The sequence below is a fragment of the Somniosus microcephalus genome, unplaced genomic scaffold (genome assembly GCF_052327205.1).
Source record: "Somniosus microcephalus isolate GS21.2 unplaced genomic scaffold, FLI_Smic_1.0 unresolved_chr1, whole genome shotgun sequence".
Taxonomy (NCBI): domain Eukaryota; kingdom Metazoa; phylum Chordata; class Chondrichthyes; order Squaliformes; family Somniosidae; genus Somniosus; species Somniosus microcephalus.
This window is the reverse complement of record NW_028225179.1, coordinates 175,203,969-175,224,448: the sequence shown is the minus strand read 5'-3', so window position 1 is coordinate 175,224,448 and position 20,480 is coordinate 175,203,969. Positions and strand designations below refer to the sequence as shown.

At 48.6% G+C, this 20,480-nt stretch overlaps 1 pseudogene; it reads left to right on the top strand.

Annotated features, from left to right (window-relative positions):
• Nucleotides 1–16,917: 16,917 nt before the first annotated feature.
• LOC147096610 (histone H2B type 1-A-like) lies at nucleotides 16,918–19,550 on the top strand (annotated as a pseudogene).
• Nucleotides 19,551–20,480: the final 930 nt, after the last annotated feature.

Sequence of the window (20,480 nt, the reverse complement as noted above, 5' to 3'; positions counted from 1 at the left end):
CTGTGTACGAGGTCGCGTCCCAGATGACTGAGTACACTCGGTGGTTCACCTTGGAGATCAGGACAGACAGTTTGTTCGCATCCGTTACGACCGCAGTGGAGGCAGTCAGGAATGCCTCGAAGCACATGAGCCAGTGAGCAAACTTGGTGGAAGCGTCCGCTTCCCGACTGTCCAGGTCCAGGCATGCTGGTGTGAGGATCTTCTCCATTATAAAAATTTTAGTTAAGTGGTAAACCACTGTTATACCTGTCTGTATGTGTATGTGTATTCCACTAGGTACAGGTCTGGACATGCCTCGGCTGACTCCTCCCACTATTCCAGGTATATAAGTGACTACCTCCCAGTCCCTTAGTTTTCTGGACGGGTCGACCACTCGAGACTAGACCTTCATTCTTTAGTTAATAAAAGCCTGGTTGTTACTCGCTTAACCTCAGTCTTTTGAGTAATTGATGGCGCATCAGAGCTTTAATCTGTATCTAACCCATGCTGTACCTGCCCCGGGAGTGTTTGATGGTTCAGTATCGAGGGAACTTTACTCTGTATCTAACCCGTGCAGTACTGCCCTGGGAGTGTTCGATGGGACAGTGTAGGGGGAGCTTTAATCTGTATCCGACCTGTACTGTACCTGCCCTGGGAGTGTGTGATGGGACAGTGTAGAGGGAGCTTTACTCTGTATCTAACCCGTGCTGTACCTGCCCCGGCAGTGTTTGATGGGACAGTGTAGAGGGAGCTTTACTCTGTATCTGAACCGTGCTGTACTGCCCTGGGAGTGTTCGATGGGACAGTGTAGAGGGAGCTTTACTCTGTATCCGACCTGTACTGTACCTGCCCTGGGAGTGTTTGATGGGACAGCGTAGACGGAGCTTTACTCTGTATCTAACCCGTGCTATACCTGCCCCGGGAGTGTTTGATGGGACAGTACAGAGGGAGTTTTACCATGTATCTAACCCCTGCTGTAACTGCCCCGCGAGTGTTTGATGGGACGGTGTAGATGGAGCTTTACTCTGTATCTAACCCATGCTGTACCTGCCCTGGGATTGATTAATGGGACAGTGTAGAGGGAGCTTCACCCTGTATCTAACCCGTGCTATACCTGCCCCGGGAGTGTTTGATGGGACAGTATAGACGGAGTTATACCATGTATCTACCCCCTGCTGTAACTGCCCCGGGAGTGTTTGATGGGACAGTGTGGAGGAAGCTTTACTCTGTATCTAACCTGTGCTGCACCTGCCCTGGTAGTGTTTGATGGGACAGTGTAGAGGGAGCTTTACTCTGTATCTAACCCATGCTGTACCTGCCCCGGGAGTGTTCGTTGTGATAGTGTAGAGGGAGCTTTACTCTGTATCGACCTGTACTGTACCTGTCCTGGGAGTGTTTGATGGGACAGTGTAGGTGGAGATTTACACTGTATCTAACCCGTAATGTACCTGCCCTGGGAGTGTGTGATGAGACAGTGTAGAGGGAGCTGTACTCTGTATCTAACCCATGCTGTACCTACCCCGAGAGTGTTTGATGGGACAGTGTAGATGGAACTTTACTCTGTATCTAACCCGTACTGTACCTACCCTGGGAGCGTTTGATGGGAGATTTACTGTGTATCTAACCCGTGCTGTCCCTGCCCTGGGAGTGTGTGATGGGACAGTGTAGAGGGAGATTTACTCTGTATCTAACCTGTACTGTACCTGCCCTGGGAGTGTTTGATGAGACAGTGTAGAGGGAGCTTTACGCTGTATCTAACCCAGACTGTACCTGCCCTGGGAGTGCTTGATGGGACATTGTAGCTGGAGCTTTACTCTGTATCTAACCCGTAATGTATCAGCTCTGGGAGTGTTTTTTGGGACAGTGTAGAAGGAGCTTTACTCCGTATCTAACCCATGCTGCACCTGCCCTGGTAGTGTTTGATGGGACAGTGTAGAGGGAGCTTTACTCTGTACCTAACTCGTGCTGTACCTGCCCTGGGAGTGTTTGATGGGACAGTGTAGATGGAGCTAACCTGTACTGTACCTGCCCTGGGAGTGCTTGATGGGACAGTGTAGAGGGAGCTTTACTCTGTATCTAAACCGTGCTGTCCCTGCCCTGGGATTGTGTGATGGGACAGTGTAGAGGGAGCTTTACTCTGTATCCGACCCGTGCTGTACCGCCCTGGGAGTATTTGTTGGGACAGTTTAGAGCGAGATTTAATCTGTATCTAACCTGTGCTGTACCTGCCCTGGGAGTGTTTGATGGGACAGTGTAGAGGGAGCTTTACGCTGTATCTAACCCGTACTGTACCTGCCATGGGACTGTTTGATGGGGCAGTATAGAGGGAGCTTTACTTTTGTATCTAACCCATGCTGTACCTGCCCTGCAAGTGTTTGATGGGACCGTGTAGAGGGAGCTTTACTCTGTATCTGAGCTATGGTGTACCTGCTCTGGGAGTGTTTGATGGGACAGTGTGGAGGAAGCTTTACTCAGTATCTAACCCGTGCTGCACCTGCCCTGGTAGTGTTTGATGGGACAGTGTAGATGGAGCTTTACTCTGTACCTAACCTGTACTATACCTGACCTGGGAGTGTTTGATGGGGCAGTGTCGAGGGAGCTTTACTCTGTATCTAACCCGTGCTATACCTGTCCCGGGAGTGTTTGATGGGGCAGTGTCGAGGGAGCTTTACTCTGTATCTAACCCGTGCTGTACCTGCCCTGGGAGTGTTTGATGCGACAGTGTAGAGGGAGCTTTACTCTGTATCTGACCCGTGCTGTACCGCCCTGGGAGTGTTTGATGGGACAGTGTCGAGGGAGCTTTATTCTGTATCTAACCCGTGCTATACCTGCCCCGGGAGTGTTTGATGTGACAGTGTGGAGGAAGCTTTACTCTGTATCTAACCCGTGCTGCACCTGCCCTGGTAGTGTTCGATGGGACAGTGTAGAGGGAGCTTTACGCTGTATCGAACCCGTACTGTACCTGCCCAGGGAGTGTTTGATGGGAAAGTGTAGAGGGAGCTTTACAATGTATCTAACCCGTGCTGTACCTGCCCTGGGAGTGTGTAATGGGACAGTGCAGAGGGAGCTTTACTTTGTATCTGACCCGTGCTGTACCGCCCTGGGAGTATTTGATGGGACAGTGTGGGGGGAGCTTTAATCTTGTCTGACCTGTGCTGTACCTGCTCTGGGAGTGTTATATGGGACAGTTTGGAAAAAGCTTTACTCTGTATCTAACCCGTGCTGCACCTGCCCTGGGAGTGTTTGATGGGACAGTGTAGATGGAGATTTACTCTGTATCTAACCTGCAATGTACCTTCACTGGGAGTGTTTGATGAGACAGTGAAGAGGGAGCTTTACTGTGTATCTAACCTGTGCTGTACCTGCCCTAGGACTGTTTGATGGGACAGTATAGTGAGAGCTTAACTCTGTATCTAACCCGTGCTGCACCTGCCCTGGCTGTGTTCGATGGGACAGTGTAGAGGGAGCTTTACGCTGTATCGAACCCGTACTGTACCTGCCCAGGGAGTGTTTGATGGGAAAGTGTAGAGGGAGCTTTACTCTGTATTTAACCCTTGCTGTACCTGCCCTGGGAGTGTGTGATGGGACAGTGTAGAGGGAGCTTTATTTTGTATCTAACCCGTGCTATACCTGCCCCGGGAGTGTTTAAGGGGACAGTGTCGAGGGAGCTTTACTCTGTATCTAACCTGTGCTGTACCTGCCCTGGGAGTGTTTCATGGGACAGTGTAGAGGAAGGTTTACTCTGTATCTAACCCGTGCTGCACCTGCCCTGGGAGTGATTGATGAGTCAGTGAAGAGGGAGCTTTTCTCTGTATCTAACGTGCTGTACCTGCCCTGGGAGTGTTTGATGGAACAGCATAGAGGGAGCTTTACACTGTATCTAACCCGTGCTATACCCGCCCCGGGAGTGTTCGATGGGACAGTTTAGAGGGAACTTTACTCTGTATCTAACCCGTGCTGTACTGCCCTGGGAGTGTTTGATGGGACAGTGTAGTTTGGAGCTTTACTCTGTATCTAACCCGTACTGTACCTGCTCTGGGAGTGTTTGATGGGACAGTGTTAATGGAGCTTTATTCTGTATCTAACCCGTGCTGTACCTGCCCTGGGAGTGTGTAATGGGACAGTGTAGAGGGAGCTTTACTTTCTATCTGACCCGTGCTGCACTACCCTGGGAGTGTTTGATGGGACAGTGTAGAGGGAGCTTTACTCTCTATCCGACCCGTGCTGTACCGCCCTGGGAGTATTTGATGGGACAGTGTAGAGGGAGATTTACTCTGTATCTAACCTATGCTGTACCAGCCCTGGGAGTGTTTGATGGGACAGTGTAGAGGGAGCCTTACGTTGTGTCTAACCCGTACTGTACCTGCCCTGGGAGTGTTTGATGGGACAATGTAGACGGAGCTTTACTCTGTATCTAACCCGTACTGTACCTGCCCTGGGAGTGTTTGATGGGACAGTGTAGAGGGAGCTTTACTCTGTATCTAACCGGTGCTATAACTGCCCTGGTGGTGTTTGATGGGACAGTGTCTGTATTGTATATACCTTTAAGGGGGGAACTATCTTTTACAGCTCATGTATACTGCAGTACCGGCAGTGACCACACCTGTATATAGCACTGACTGGTAATCTGTACAGATCAGTTCCCGTGTGAGCCACGTTTAGTAAACACCTGTTGTACCGTTCTCCTGCAGTCTGTGTCTTATTATACACAGACACAACATTGGCGACAAGGCATGTTCGAACCTACCTGCAACTCTGCATCACCTCCCAGGGATTCGTTCCTGGAGATCAGTGGATTGGAGGTCAAGGCCAGAGACTCAGGCGTCGACCATGGGCAACCGCCCAGTCATCCAGTAGAGACTCGAGAATTGCGGGGGGAGGCTGTCGAGAGCCAGGCTTGGCTTTCCAGTCGAGGTGGTCCAGCGAAACGGGCTGGCAACAGGTAGTGCGCAGACCCTTCCCGGACAGCGGCGGGCTAGTGCCCGACCGAGCAGCACAGCAAAGGGCCGAGCAGCGTCGATGGGGGAGAGAGAGAGAGGGCAGAGCGCACAGGGCGCAGCCGGTGTTCAGGGGCCGAGCAGCGTCGAAGAGAGGGAGAGAGAGATGCGCAGAAACCCGCGAGGCGCCGCCATTGCCACGAGGACCGCCGAGAGCGGCGTTGGCAGCAGCACAGGAGAAGCGCGCGAAACCTACAGGGCGCCGCCATTGCCACGAGAACCGCCGGGAGCGGCGTTGGCAGCAGCGGGGAAGGAAGGAAAGCGCGGGAGACGCCATTTTAAGCCATTGGGAGACGCCATTTTAAACCACACCCAAAATGCCGAAGAGTGGCAGTATCACCGCATTTGACAATGAAGTCGAAAATTGGACGACATATGTCGAACGAATAGAGGTATACTGCAAGGCAAATGGGGTGTCAGATGACAATAAAGCATCGGTATTGTTAAATTTAATGGGTGCAAAGACGTATGGTTTATTACGAAATCTAGTAACCCCAACGAAGCCAATGGAAAAGAGTTTTGAAGACATAGTAACGATACTACAGGAACATTTAAACCCCACACCGCTGCTGATAGCAGAAAGATTCAAGTTTCACAAACGGAACCAGCATAAGGATGAAAGCAATGCTGATTATTTAACAGAACTGCGCAAAATATCGAAACACTGCCAGTTTGGAGCGGGACTGGCAGATACCTTAAGGGACAAGTTTGTGTGTGGGCTTCAAAGTGAAGGAACCCAGACACAGCTTTTATCTGAAAAGGACCTTACGCTGGAAAAGGCTTTCAGCATTGCGGTAACATATGAAGCAGCAGCACGGGGCGCTGCAGAGATACAACAGAAACCGCAAGAATATGGCACAAACAAAATGTCATATAGAACAGAGAAGTGCTATCGTTGCGGCAGAACAACACACGACCAGAATAATTGCTGGTTCAAAGACAAAGTGTGCAGACAATGTGGAAAAGTAGGACACATAGCACGAGTCTGCAGGTCGGGAAAGAAAACCAGCAATAAGAAACCTACCAAAGAAAAGTACAAGAAGGTACATAAGATGACGGAGAATAGTTCCGACGAACAAAAGAGTGATAACGACTCCGAAAGCAGGGAACTGAGTTGTCTGAAACTGCATAATGTGATCACAACGGAGGATCACCGAACCATTTGGGTCACTCTCAAGATAGCAGGAGTCCAGGTAAAGATGGAATTGGACACAGGATCAGCCCTAACAGTCATAAACCGACGGGACTACGAGCGGCTATTCTCACACATACCCTTGAGAGACACAAAAATTATTTTGAAGACATACACGGGGCAAAAAGTCTACCCCAAAGGAAAAATAAGGGTGACCGTTATATATAACGGTAAGGAAACACCAAAACTAGACCTGTATGTATTGCAAGATGGAGGACCACCATTACTGGGACGTGAATGGATCCGGAAAATATAACTGGATTGGCATTCCATACAGGCACTGACTGTGGCTGACAAAAAGGATGACGGTGTCACACCTGGGCGACCGTCAAAGATCCTAACTGACACGAAATAAGTGTTCCAGAAAGGACTTGGAACACTAAAAGGCATGACAGCGATGATTAAAATTGAAGAAAACGCAAGCCCAAAATTTTTTAAGGCCAGACCGGTACCTTATGCGATCCGCCCAGCCGTCGAAGCAGAGCTGGAGAGTCTGGAACGTTCAGGTGTACTGTCCAAGGTAGACTGGAGCGAGTGGGCTACACCCATCGTCCCTGTGATGAAAAAGTCGTTGAGCAGCACGCCTGGGGAACCAAGGAAGGTTCGCATCTGTGGGGACTTTAAGGTAACAGTGAACCCGGTCCTTCACACCGTACAATATCCACTTCCGCGGATTGAAGATATTTTCGCCTCGCTATCTGGAGGGAAACACTTCACTAAGATTGATCTGGCCCAGGCGTATCTGCAAATGCAGGTAGAAGAAGCATCAAAAAAATACCTCACAATCAACATCCATAAAAGGTCTCTACCAATACAACCGGCTGGTATTCGGGGTAGCATCAGCTCTGGTTATTTGGCAGAGGGCAATGGAACAAGTCCTGCAAGGGATCCCAGGGACCCAGTGTTATTTGGACGACATCCTGGTCACGGGCGAAAATGACAGTGATCACCTTGCCAACCTGGAGCAGGTGCTCACTAGATTGCAGGAATATGGGCTCCGAGCTAACCGCCCCAAATGCGAGTTTTTTAGAAAACAGATCTCGTATTGTGGCCACGTTATCGATAAAGAGGGGTTACATAAGTCCCCAGAGAAGATTGAGGCAGTAGTCAAGGCTCCAGCACCGGAAAATGTGTCACAACGGAGGTCGTTCCTCGGGCTGGTAAACTACTACCATAAGTTCTTGCCAAATTTGTCTACAATACTACACCCACTGAACACCCTACTGCAAACTGGGGTGCCATGGAAGTGGAGTGACGAATGTAGACGAGCTTTCCAGAAGAGCAAAACACTAATCACATCGAAAGAGGTATTGGCCCATTACAACCCGGCATTACCAATTCGGTTGGCATGTGATGCGTCACCCTACGGCATTGGAGCGGTGCTGTCGCACAAATTCTCGGACGGCTCAGAGAGGCCAATAGCCTTTGCGTCACGATCATTAACCACAGCAGAGCATAACTACGCCCAGATTGACAGGGAGGCCCTCAGCCTAGTGTGGGGAGTGAAAAAGTTCAATCACTATCTGCACGGGCAGAAATTCACCTTGATAACTGATCAACAGCCTCTTGTCTCCATTTTTAATCTGAAGAAGGGTGTTCCGGTGATTACTGCGCAACGACTACAAAGATGGTCACTTTTTCTAGGGGCGCACCACTATGAGATTGAATATAAGGGCACAAAACAGCATGGAAATGCTGATGGGCTATCACGCCTGCCACTGCCTACTGCGGAGGAAGCACCAGCAGTGGATCCTGTTGAAATATTCCATTCGACTATAGTTGAATACCTACCGGTAACTAACACTTGTATCGAAAAGGAAACCCAAAATGACCCGACACTGTCTCGGGTATATGATTTGACGGTGAAGGGATGGCCAGCACATGGCAACTCACTGTTGCCAGCATTCTCGACAAGGAGAGAACAGCTGTCAGTGTGCCGGGGGACCTTGATGTGTGGATCCCGAGTGGTAATTCCACCCAAGTTAAGGGATAGAGTGCTCAATGAGCTTCATGAGGGTCATCTGGGAGGGGTAAAAATGAAAAGCCTAGCCAGGGCTTATGTGTGGTGGCCGGAAATCGATAAACAAATCGAGGACCTGACCAAGAGCTGCTCAGGATGCCAGAAAGTCCAAAATGCACCACCACAGGCCCCTCTACACCTATGGGAGTGGCCCTCATCTCCATGGCAATGGGTGCATATTGATTTTGCTGGTCCATTCATGGACTCAATGTTTTTAATAGCCGTGGATGCGCACTCAAAATGGCCTGAGGTAATCAAAATGTCCTCCACCACCACGGAGAAAACTATTGCAGTCCTACGGACCATTTTTGCCAGGAATGGTTTGCCAGAACAGATTTGCTCCAACAACGGACCACAGTTTGTGTCCGAAGAGTTCCGGAGGTTCTTGAAAAAGAATGGGGTAAGGCATTACACATCCGCCCCGTATCATCCAGCCACAAATGGATTGGCTGAGAGGTTCGTACAAACCTTTAAGAAGGCAGTAAAGGCTATGTACAATGACAACATTCCGCTGCAGCACAAGGTGGACAATTTCCTGTTCGCCTACCGGAATGCAACACATGCAGTCACCAACCAGGCCCCAGCCATGATGTTCTTTAACCGAAAGTTAAGATCTCGCCTGGATTTGCTCAGACCAAACGTACGAAGAGATGTTGAGAGTAAGCAATTCCAGCACATCCATGAGAAGCCAACAAGGAGCTTCAATGTAGGGCAACCAGTTTTGGCCCGCGACTACCGAACAGAAAAATGGCAGCCAGGAATGATATGCACACAGCAGCGCCCACTAATGTACACAGTGGACGTTGGGGAGAGCATCGTGAGACGCCATGCTGACCAGATCCTAGAGTCACAGGAATAAGTCAACCCCATGCCTCGCCCATACATACCTGGTGATGAACCCAACGTTCAGGTCACATCTACCCCAGAAACAGTAGCATCGGAAGCTGATGAACCAACCGACGACAGGGGGCCAGAATCGCCTCCGCACCAAGAGCAAGACACTCGGGAAAGGCACTATCCAGAAAGGATCAGGAAGCCTCCCCAAAGACTGAATATATAAATAGACTATTTTCAGCTAATGTTGCATGTTAAGTGTTAATTGTAATTAGTTTGATATTTAACTGTTAAATGAGTGTTATGGTACTGTTAATGTAAAAGGGGAGGAATTGTAATGTATATACCTTTAAGGGGGGGAACTATCTTTTACAGCTCATGTATACTGCAGTACCGGCAGTGACCACACCTGTATATAACACTGAGTAGTAATCTGTACAGATCAGTTCTAGTGTGAGCCACGTTGAGTAAACACCTGTTGTACCGTTCTCCTGCAGTCTGTGTCTTATTATACACAGACACAACACCCTCCATCATAAGGTCAGAAGTGGGGATGTTCGCTGATGATTGCACACTGTTCAGCACCATTCGAGACTCGTCAGATACTGACGCAGTCCGTGTCCATATGCAGCAAGACCTGGACAACATTCAGACTTGGGCTGACAAGTGGCAAGTAACATTCGCACCACACAAGTGCCAGGCAATGACCATCTCCAACAAGCGAGACTCTAACCATCTCCCCTTGACATTCAATGGCATTACCATCGCTGAATCCCCCACTATCAGCATCCTGGGGGTTACCATTGATCAGAAACTGAACTGGACTAGCCATATAAATACTGTGGCTACAGCAGCAGGCCAGAGGCTGGGAATTCTGCGGCGAGTGTCTCACCTCCTGACTCCCCAAAGCCTTTCCACCATCTACAAGGCACAAGTCAGGAGTGTGATGGAATACTCTCCAGTTGCCTGGATGAGTGCAGCTCCAACAACACTCAAGAAGCTCGACACCATTCAGGATAAAGCAGCCCGCTTGATTGGCACTCCATCCACCACCTTCAACATTCACTCCCTCCACCACCGGCGCACTGTGGCTGCAGTGTGTACCATCTACAAGATGCACTGGAGCAACTCGCCAAAGCTCCTTCAACAGCACCTTCCAAACCCGCAAACTCTACCAGTTAGAAGGACAAGGGCAGCAGACGCATGGGAACATCACCACCTACAAGTTCCCCTCCAAGCCACACACCACCCTGACTTGGACCTGTATCGCCGTTCCTTCACTGTCGCTGGGCCAAAATCCTGGAACTCCCTTCCTAACAGCATTGTGGGTGTACCTGCACCATATGGACTGCAGCGGTTCAAGAAGGCGGCTCACCACCATCTTCTCAAGGGCAATTGGGGACGGGCACTAAATGCAGGCCTAGCCAGCGACGCCCACATCCCATCAATGAATAATAAAAAAAAAATAATGCAATATAAAACCTTGCAGCACAGGAGGGAGGTCATTCTGCCCATCGTGCCTGCACCAGCTCCTTACCAATTTGTCCCACTGCTCTATCCCTATAGCCCTGCAAGATGGTTCTTTTTCAGTATTAAAACATAGAAACATATAAGATAGGAGCAGGAGTAGGCCATTCGGCTCCTCGAGCCTGCTCCGCCATTCAATGCAATCATGGCTGATCATTCAAATTCAGTACCCTGTCACTGCTTTCTCCCCATATCCCTTGATCCCTTTAGCCTTAAGAAATATATCTAACTCCTTGAATATATTTAATGAATTGGCCTCAACTGCCTCCTGTGGTAGAGAATTCCACAGGTTCACCACTCTCTGGGTGAAGAAATTCCTCCTCCTCTCAGTCCTAAATGGCTTACCCCTTATCCTTAGACTGTGACCCGTGGTTCTGGACTCCCCGGCCATCGAGAACATCCTTCCTGCATCTAGTCTGTCTAGTCCTGTTAGAATTTTATGGCCTAGAAATTGGGTTGGGGCGCCAAAGAGGCGCAAAAGTCGCCCGAGCGCAGGATTTAGCGCAGCGATCGGAGTAATACCGATCGCCAGAAATTCAGTTTCAGTGCCCCTCGAGGGAGACGGGGCGAGGCTTGAGGCGCTCCGCGTCCCTCTTAGGGCGCTGAAACTGATTATCGCAGCCAAATGTGCCACAGCGCCACATGCTGCGGCACAGCACGCTGCGGTACTGCAGGCCTTCCTCCCACTGTTAAGGCGAGTGCCGGCAAATGAGCCCGGCACCAAGGAGAAGTGCCGGGCTCTCGGGAAACAGCCGGCAATGCCGCGGGGCGGGGGGGTTAGGAGGCCGGGGACGGAGGTGCTGGCAGGCGGCCGCCCCGCACCTCCACCTTAACTTGCGCCGCTGCCGGCACAGTAAGGCCCCATGAACTGGGCGCGGGTAGCGAGCGGCGCAACTGCGGCGTTCGCTACCAAATATCGCGAACGGGGCGCTGCGCACACCGATGATGTCACCGGTGGCAGCGCAGCGCAAATGCCTAACGCCACCATTAGCGCCCCTACTGAATATCGCCGGAGACGCAGCCAGTGGCGCTACAGCCACTGACTGCCTCTTTAGGCGCTAACAGGTGGCGCTACTCACCCAATTTCTCCCCCTATAAGTTTCAATGAGATCCCCTCTCATTTTTCTAAACTCCAGCGAATAGAAGCCCAATCGACCCAATCTCTCCTCATACGTCATTCCTGCCATCCCAGGTATCAGTCTGGTGAATCTTCGCTGCACTCCCTCCATGGCATGAACATCCTTCCTCAGATAAGGCGACCAAAACTGCACACAATACTCAAGATGTGGTCTCACCAAGGCCCTGTAAAACTGCAGCAAGACATCCTTGTTCCTGTACTCGAATCCTCTCGCTACGAAGGCCAACATACCATTTGCCTTCTTAACCGCCTGCTGCACCTGCATGCTTACCTTCAGCGACTGGTGCACAAGGTCACCCAGGCCTCGTTGCACTTCCCCTTCCCCCAATCTATTGTTCAGATAATAATCTGCCTTCCTGTTTTTGCCACCAAAGTGGCATGTATCCACATTATACTGCATCTGCCATGCTTCTGCCCAATCACCCAACCTGTCCAAATCATACTGGAGTCATCTGTCGAAAGCGTTTTTTTTTCTCATTTGCAAGATAAGTCTGGCCGGCTGTTTTGTGCGAGGGAGAAACACAAAAAAAAGGCAAGCGGGCGGGCGGTTCTACCGCGTGCGCTTTGCGCTGATATAAAGCGGCCGCCGCCGCTCCCGCATCTTTGTTGCGTCGTGGCGGCACCGATGGCTGACATTGTGGGATCTGCCAAGGCGGACCCGCCCGCCGCCGCCTTCGCACCTTCCCTTCCCGCGGCCTCCGGCCCGGCGGCGGCCCTCCTCCCCGTGGTCAAGAAGAAGAGCGGCGTCGCAGTGGCCGAGCAGATCCTGGAGGCGGTGGCCGCCACCAAGGAGCTCCAGGCGGCGGTTCCCGCCACACTGGCCGCCCTGAAGAAAACCATCTCGGCCTCGGCTACAAGCCGCAGAAGGGACCCGCCGCCGCCTTTTCCAGCAACCAGTCCCTGCTCAGCAAGGGGCCGGGCGGGGGCGGGACCCACCTCCACCCCGGCGGCTGCCCTCCTTCAGCTCAACAGCAAGGCGGAGGTCGAAGGCGCGGGGGGAGGAGGTGGAGGAAGAAGCCAAGAAGAGGCCGCGGGCCAAGAAGCCGCCTCCCAAGAGGGCGGCGGCCAAAAAGTCCCACAAGAGCGCCAAGGGGCCGAAAACCGCGAAGAAGTCGGCGGCCAAGCCGAGAAAAGCCACCAAGCGGCCGGCAGCCTCCCGGACCGCGGGGCATAAGCGAACCGGCTCAACACAAAAGGCTCTTTTCAGAGCCACTCACAGATTTCCACAGAAAAAGAAGCTAAAAGATTTTTCTTCCTCCTCCTCTCGATTCTCAACCTGAACCGGATCGCATTGTACCGGCTGCCTCCAGTTATTTATGAACTTGTCGCTCTCTCATCTGACGGAATGTATTCAGCATTTACTTAGGAACATGTTTGTAATATTGAAGGTTTACTTTAAAATCAATCACTAAAATAAATGTAAGACCTTACTCTGCTGCAGATTTTGTGCTCATTCTTCGGGGGTGGGGGGAGAATCTGGCGCCTCATTACACCCAAAGCGTGTCGGCTACAAGGGGGCAGTAGAAATAATGTGAGGTTAGAAACACGAGTTAGTCGAAAATTGGCAGCATTTTTTTCTTACACTGAAACCTTGATTAAAAAGTGCATCGAGTTAGAATAGGAAAGTAATAGTTGCGTTTAAAATATATGTAAAATTAATGGACCAGGTAGTATCAGTAAGAGAGAAACAGAGTTAACATTTCAACGTTAACTCTGTTTCTCCATAGAAACATAGAAGATAGGAGCAGGAGTAGGCCATTCGGCCCCTCGAGCCTGCTCCGCCATTCAATGAGATCATGGCTGATTATCCAAGCTCAGTACCCTGTCCCGGCGTTCTCTCCATATCCCTTGATCCCCTTAGCCTTACGAAATATATCCAACTCCTTCCTGAATATATTTAATGAATTGGCCTCTACTGCCTTCTGTGGTAGAGAATTCCACAGGTTCACCACTCTCTGGGTGAACAAAATCCTCATCTCTGTCCTAAATGGCTTACCCCTTATCCTTAGACTGTGACCCCTGGTTCTGGACTCCCCGGCCATTGGGAACATCCTTCCTGCATCTAGTCTGTCTAGTCCTGTTAGAATTTTATAAGTTTCAATGAGATCCCCTCTCATTCTTCTAAACTCCAGCGAGTATAAGCCCAATCGACCCAATCTCTCCTCATACGTCATTCCTGCCATCCCAGGTATCAATCTGGTGAATCTTTGCTGAACTCCCTCCATGGCAAGAACATCGTTCCTCAGATAAGGCGACCAAAACTGCACACAAAACTCAAGGTGTGGTCTCACCAAGGCCCTGTATAACTGCAGCAAGACATCCTTGTTCCTGTACTCGAATCCTCTCGCTACGAAGGCCAGCATACCATTTGCCTTCTTAACCGCCTGCTGCACCTGCATGCTTACCTTCAGCAACTGGTGCACAAGGACACCCAGGTCTCGTTGCACTTCCCCTTCTCCCAATCTATTGCCGTTCAGATCCACGGATGCTGCCTGGTCTGTTGAATGTTTCCAGCATTTTCTGTTGTTGATCAGATTTCCAGCATCCACAGTATTTTGCGAGTTTAAGAAGCATTCACTATCACAGATAAAATTAAAACATAACGCTAGAAAATCACAGCTGGTAAGAGAACTGACCCGGTTAACCTATCCTGATCCGCCATCTGGGTCTAACGCCTCCCTGAAGAGATTGCCGGGGTCTCGGTGAATGTTTGAGGAGATCCTCTACCGGCATTGCTTATAAAGATGAAAAGCCCAAGCGCTTGGCTGCATTGGGTGCGGTCTTTGGTGTCAAAGGTCACCTCGCGCTGCTGCCAGTGGTTCCCGCTCGGGATCGCCGACACAAACCAAACCGTCTGCCATGAGACGGGAACTGAGTAGGTCTGATTGGACAACGTTCCTGAGAGGACTGGAGGTAGATAAACAATGGCAAACATTTAAAGATAGAATGACAAAATTGCAAAAATTGTTTATACCAATCTGGCATAAAAGGAAATCTAAAAAGGTGACTCAACCGTGGATAACAGGGGAAATTAGAGACAGCATAAAATCCAAAGATAGGGCGTATAAAATAGCCAAAAAAAGCGCCAGAGCGGAAGATTGGGAACAGTTTAAGATAGAGCAAAGGAGGGCAAAGGGCATGATCAAGAGGGGCAAAATAGCTTACGAAAACAAGCTGGCGGAAAATATAAAAACTAACTCCAAAAGCTTTTATAAATATATCAAAAGGAAAAGACTGGTGAAAACCAAAGTTGGTCCATTGCAGTCAGATACGGGGGAATATATAATGGGAAATAAGGAAATGGCAGATCAACTAAATGCATACTTTGGGTCAGTCTTTACGAAGGAAGACACAAAAAACCTCCCTGGGATATCGGGAAAAATAGGGACATTGGCAAAGGAGGAACTGACGCAAATCAATATCTCTAAGGATATGGTGTTAAGGAAGCTAAAGGGATTGAAGGTGGACAAATCCCCAGGGCCTGATAACATGCATCCTAGGGTACTGAAGGAGGTGGCCCTAGAGATAGCGGATGCACTAAGGATGATTTTTCAGAATTCATTAGACTCGGGAACAGTGCCGATGGATTGGAGGGTAGCTAACGTTACCCCACTATTCAAAAAGGGGGGTAGGGAAAAAACAGGTAATTACAGACCTGTAAGCCTTACATCAGTTGTGGGCAAAATGCTGGAGTCCATCATTAAGGATGAAATAGCGGAGCACTTAGCAAATGGGGACAGGATAGGACAGAGTCAACATGGATTTACAAAGGGTAAATCGTGCTTGACTAATCTATTGGAATTTTTTGAGGGAGTAACTGGTAGAATAGATGGGGGAGAGCCAGTAGATGTGGTGTACCTGGACTTCCAAAAGGCCTTCGATAAGGTCCCACATAAAAGATTAGCATGGAAAATTGAGGCTCATGGGATAAAGGGGAAAGTTTTGGCGTGGATAGGGAACTGGCTGTCAGATAGAAAACAGAGAGTTGGAATAAACGGCTCATTTTCTGAATGGCAGGCAGTAACAAGTGGGGTACCACAGGGATCTGTCCTGGGCCCCCAGCTGTTCACAATTTACATTAATGACCTGGATCAGGGAGTCGGATGCAGCATTTCCAAATTTGCAGACGACACTAAACTAGGAGGTGGGGTGGGCTCAGAGGAAGAGACCAGGAAGCTCCAGAGCGATTTGGACAGACTGGGCGATTGGGCGGATAAATGGCAGATGCACTATAATGTGGACAAGTGCGAAGTTATCCACCTTGGGTGCAGGAACGGGAGGGCAAATTATTATTTAAATGGCAATAGATTGGGAGAGGGGGAAGTACAGAGAGACCTGGGTGTTCTTGTACACCAGTCACTGAAGGCGAGCATGCAGGTGCAACAGGCGGTCAAGAAGGCAAACGGTATGCTGGCCTTCATAGCAAAAGGGTTAGAATACAGGAACAGGGATACCTTGCTGCAGCTGTACAGGGCACTGGTGAGACCACACCTCGAGTACTGTGTACAGTTTTGGTCGCCTCATCTGAGGAAGGATGTTCTTGCCATGGAGGGGGTGCAGCGGCGATTCACCAGGCTGATACCAGGAATGGCGGGAATGACCTATGAGGAGAGACTATGTAGTTTAGGGATGTACACACTGGAGTTTAGAAGATTGAGAGGGGACCTCATAGAAGTGTATAAAATTCTGACAGGTCTAGACAGACTGGATGCAGAAGGAATGTTTCCCTTGGCGGGTGAGAACAGAACTAGAGGACATAATTTAAGGATAAGGGCTAAACCATTTAGGACAGAGATGAGGGGGAATTTCTTCACTCAGAGAGTGGTGAACCTGTGGAACTCATTGCCACAGAGGGCAGTGTACGCCAGCTCATTAAATATATTTAAGAGGGAATTAGATATATTTCTACGGGCAAAAGGGGTTAAGGGTTACGGAGAGAAGGCGGGGACGGGATACTGAATTAAAGGATCAGCCATGATCTCATTAAATGGCGGAGCAGGCACGAAGGGCCGAATGGCCTACTCCTGCTCCTATCTTCTATGTATCTATGTATCTATGTCTGGCGCTTCTGATTGGCCCGCTCCTTCGAGTGAAGTAACGCAATCTGAAAAGTAATTGGTTTAAAGCTGGAGTTTGTCCAATAGGAAATCTTTCTCTCTAATTCCTCATTAGCATAACGGGATCTATATATTCGAGAGGCGGAGCGACTTCATTTGATTGAGTAGCAGGTTGTTTGAACTGATGGTAATTCTGGAGGCGGCGGGTATGGGCGGTGTGTCTCGCAAGGCGTTGAAGCAGTCGATTACTAAAATGATGAAAAAGAAAGTGCCCAAGAAGCGTAGAAAAATCCGCAAGCAGAGCTATTCCACGTACGTGTACGGGTGTTGACCCAGGTTCACCCCGCCACCCGGATCTCATCCAAGGCCATGAGTGTCATGAACTCCTTCGTTGTCGATATCTTTGAGTGCATCGCCTCCGAGGCCAAGCACCTCATTCACTACAACAAGCGGCAGACCATCTCGGCCAGGGAGATCCAGAGCTCCGTCCGCCTCATGCTGCCGGGGGAACTGGCCAAACACGCCGTCTCTGAAGGAATGAAAGCTGTTACCAAATATACCAACTCCATTTAGGCCGATCATGTAAAGTAATTAAAAAAAAACAACGGCCCTTTTAAGAGCCACACACAAGCAAAGAAGGGCTCTAAATTCAAGCAAAGGTGTTATATGGTGGACTGGGGGGGCAAGTAATGTTATCAATTAAAGTCTTAAAAATGGACACTAAAGATATTCCAATCGTACTGATGGGAGATGTTAACACAGCTGCATAAATTTATTTGGCGGACAAGACAATTCTGCCATTAATTTGCTGTGTCTGGCATTGCACATTCAGCACATTGGTCATGTCAGCCACGGGCTAAATATAGTTACAGATTCTACAGCACAGGAACAAACCATTTGCCCCAACTGGTCTATGCCGCTGTTTATGCTGCAATCGAGTCTCCTCCCACCCCTCTTCATCTCACCCCATCAGTATATCTTTCTATTCCCTTCTCCCTCATGTACTTATCTAGCTTTCCCTTAAATGCACCTATGCTACTCGTTTCAACTACTCCTAAATCGTACTTACTTCAAGATTAAAACGAATAATCGTTTCCCCGAGGGTGATGTCACAAATTATGATATTTCTGCTGTTTATAATAAGGCGCTTAAAATATTAGCCATGTTTTTTTTCAATTTTTTCTAGCTATTTCCTTACATGTAAAATCATACACCACAGGAGGAGGCTATTCGACCCATCGTGCCTGTGCCGGCTCTTTGAAAGCTATCTAATTAGTCCCACTCCTCTGCTCTTTTCCCCATAGCCCTGCAATTTTTTGTTTTCCTTTTCAAGTATTTATCCAATTCCCCATTGAATCTGCTTCCACCCTGCTTTCAAGAAGTGCGTTCCAGATCACAACAACTCGTTGCCTGAAGTAAAAATCTCATCTCTGGTTCTTTTGCCAAGATTCATCTCGTGAAGGCTACTTGGTTTCATTCCTCATGTGAAATTAAATCAAAAAGCTAATTTTTAAAACGTTGAACAGCATGCCCATTTGTGCAACTGTGCGTTCAATTCAGCTGTCTGGCAACAGCGTGCACTTTGAAATTGTGGTTCTCGTAGTTCGGAGCCAACACATGTGCCCGGGAAGTTGTTTGTAGGCAGGTTGTTATGGGTCGATATCAACAGAAACGTGTGTCAAATGATGAAATGTCTAGCTGCTGTGCATGGAGTCGCATCTGGTGGATTCTAACTCCACTTAAAACACTTCCCCGTCATTATAGGATGTCGAGTAGGCCGCTTCTGTGGGCATCCTTTGTGACCAAACGTTTGCCGGGAGCGTTCGCATCAGTTAACCTGCGGATAGTTTGTTAATTTCTCGACACTGCCGTTGAAGTCGGTGCGTGTTAGCAGCTAGCTGCTGTGGAATATTGAATGTGATTGGTGTGTGCTTAGCTCAACTCAAGACTCCAGCAGAAAAAAAGAGCAGGAAAAGTTGTGTTATACCCTGAATTTTGCAATTGTTATCTGTAAACGCCCAAGCTTCTCATGTCCTTCCACAACGCTTTATTAAGGCTCTATTAATTACATAAGAAAATCTGCAATCAGATAAAAGCCGTTTTTGGCAAGCTAACAATTTTAATTGACGATACTACATAGCAACAAAACTACTCTAATGGTATGTTAGTGTGACACCGACAAACGCACCGACCCTATTACCTGCTCTTCGGCCTTTTGGAAATCTGTAAGCAAAAAGTCGAATTATCATAGAGAGCCCGTGTGAGTGCATTGATCGTCACTGATTCAGTGACACATAGTTGTAGAACGATTTAGTTGCATGTTTTGGTGATTGGGCTAATGCAATATTAGGCACAACAAACACAGTAGTTGGTCCGTATCATTCAGGTGACTATCCGGATTTAATAATATGGCACTGTCTCAATCGCAGGACTAAATGGTAAATTAGAGGTTATATTGATGAAGTAAATGGTTTCGCGTACTTTTATAGGCGAGCCCTGTAGCTGCTGTTCGCCGCTCAAAGAAAGGGGAATTGCGAGAATTTGCTGAAGGCCTGGATTTGCATCAAAATAAAATCGGGTGAATATTAAGAATCCAAGTGGATTGCGAGTTCAGACAGGAGCGTTCTGTGTGGGATATCGGTGAGGCACTTCATGCTATTTTCTTTGCTGCTTTAGACAACGTGGAGAGACAGAGCTACACACAATGGCTCACAAGACTGCAATCTGCTGAATTCACCCAGGATTTAGGGGCAATGTGTGACGGCCTTTATATTGCCTTTCCTTTGAGAGTTATGGCAGAAACAAAATTAATGCAGACAACCACATGAGACGTGCAAAACGAATTTTAGAGGCTACGAAGAAAGGTGGAAGCGACAAGAAAGTCATCTGAAACGTGCCTCCCGTCTCGAATAGAAAGCGTGTTAATTTCAGCCAATAGCATTTCTTTCCAGTTGGATAAACCACACGAGATCTTCATGACTTGCCTTGGCTGCAGTAGAAAACGGCAGGGGACAGTGTGCAATATTCGATCCCAATTGCCCAATCGTCTTCCTTCTATTTGTAATAATATTGAGCGTTAAAATGATTAATAGCCTTACAATAGATAAAATAAAAACTGGAACAAGACGAAAAGTTAAGCGGCGTTTTTCTGCACCACCTCCAGGAACTGAATATTTCCTTTGTGTATGTTCTTACAGCTATTGAAAATCTATGTAGGGGAATGCTGCATTTATTACGCTTTTCTTGAAATGCTTTTATTTTTGTTTCACAATCCCTCAGACAAAAGCCTACAGTAAACGCAATCTGCTTACAGAAACAAAGTACTGCGGATGCTGGAAATCTGAAATGAAAACAGAAAATGCTGTAAACACTCAGCAGGTCAGGCAGCATCTGTGGAGAGAGAGAAAAACAGAGTTAACGTTTCAGATCATCGACCTGAAACGTTAATTTTGTTTCTCTCTCCACAAATGCTGTCTGACCTGCTGAGTTTTTCCAGTATTTTCTGTTTTTAATAACGCAAACTGCTTGTCAGTTTGGTGTATTTTCATTTTACAAGCTGGCATGCAGAAACTGGATTGGCAGCATGATTTTTGTTTCTGATATTTAGGGAACCAATTTCGGCCGCCCTGTGCCCCAAAAGTTTGCCCTTGGTCCATGAGACAAACCTAATTTGGGATGGGTAAAGACGCCGCTTCCTATTCGCTAAATATTTATAATGTGGCTATTTCTGCTGAGT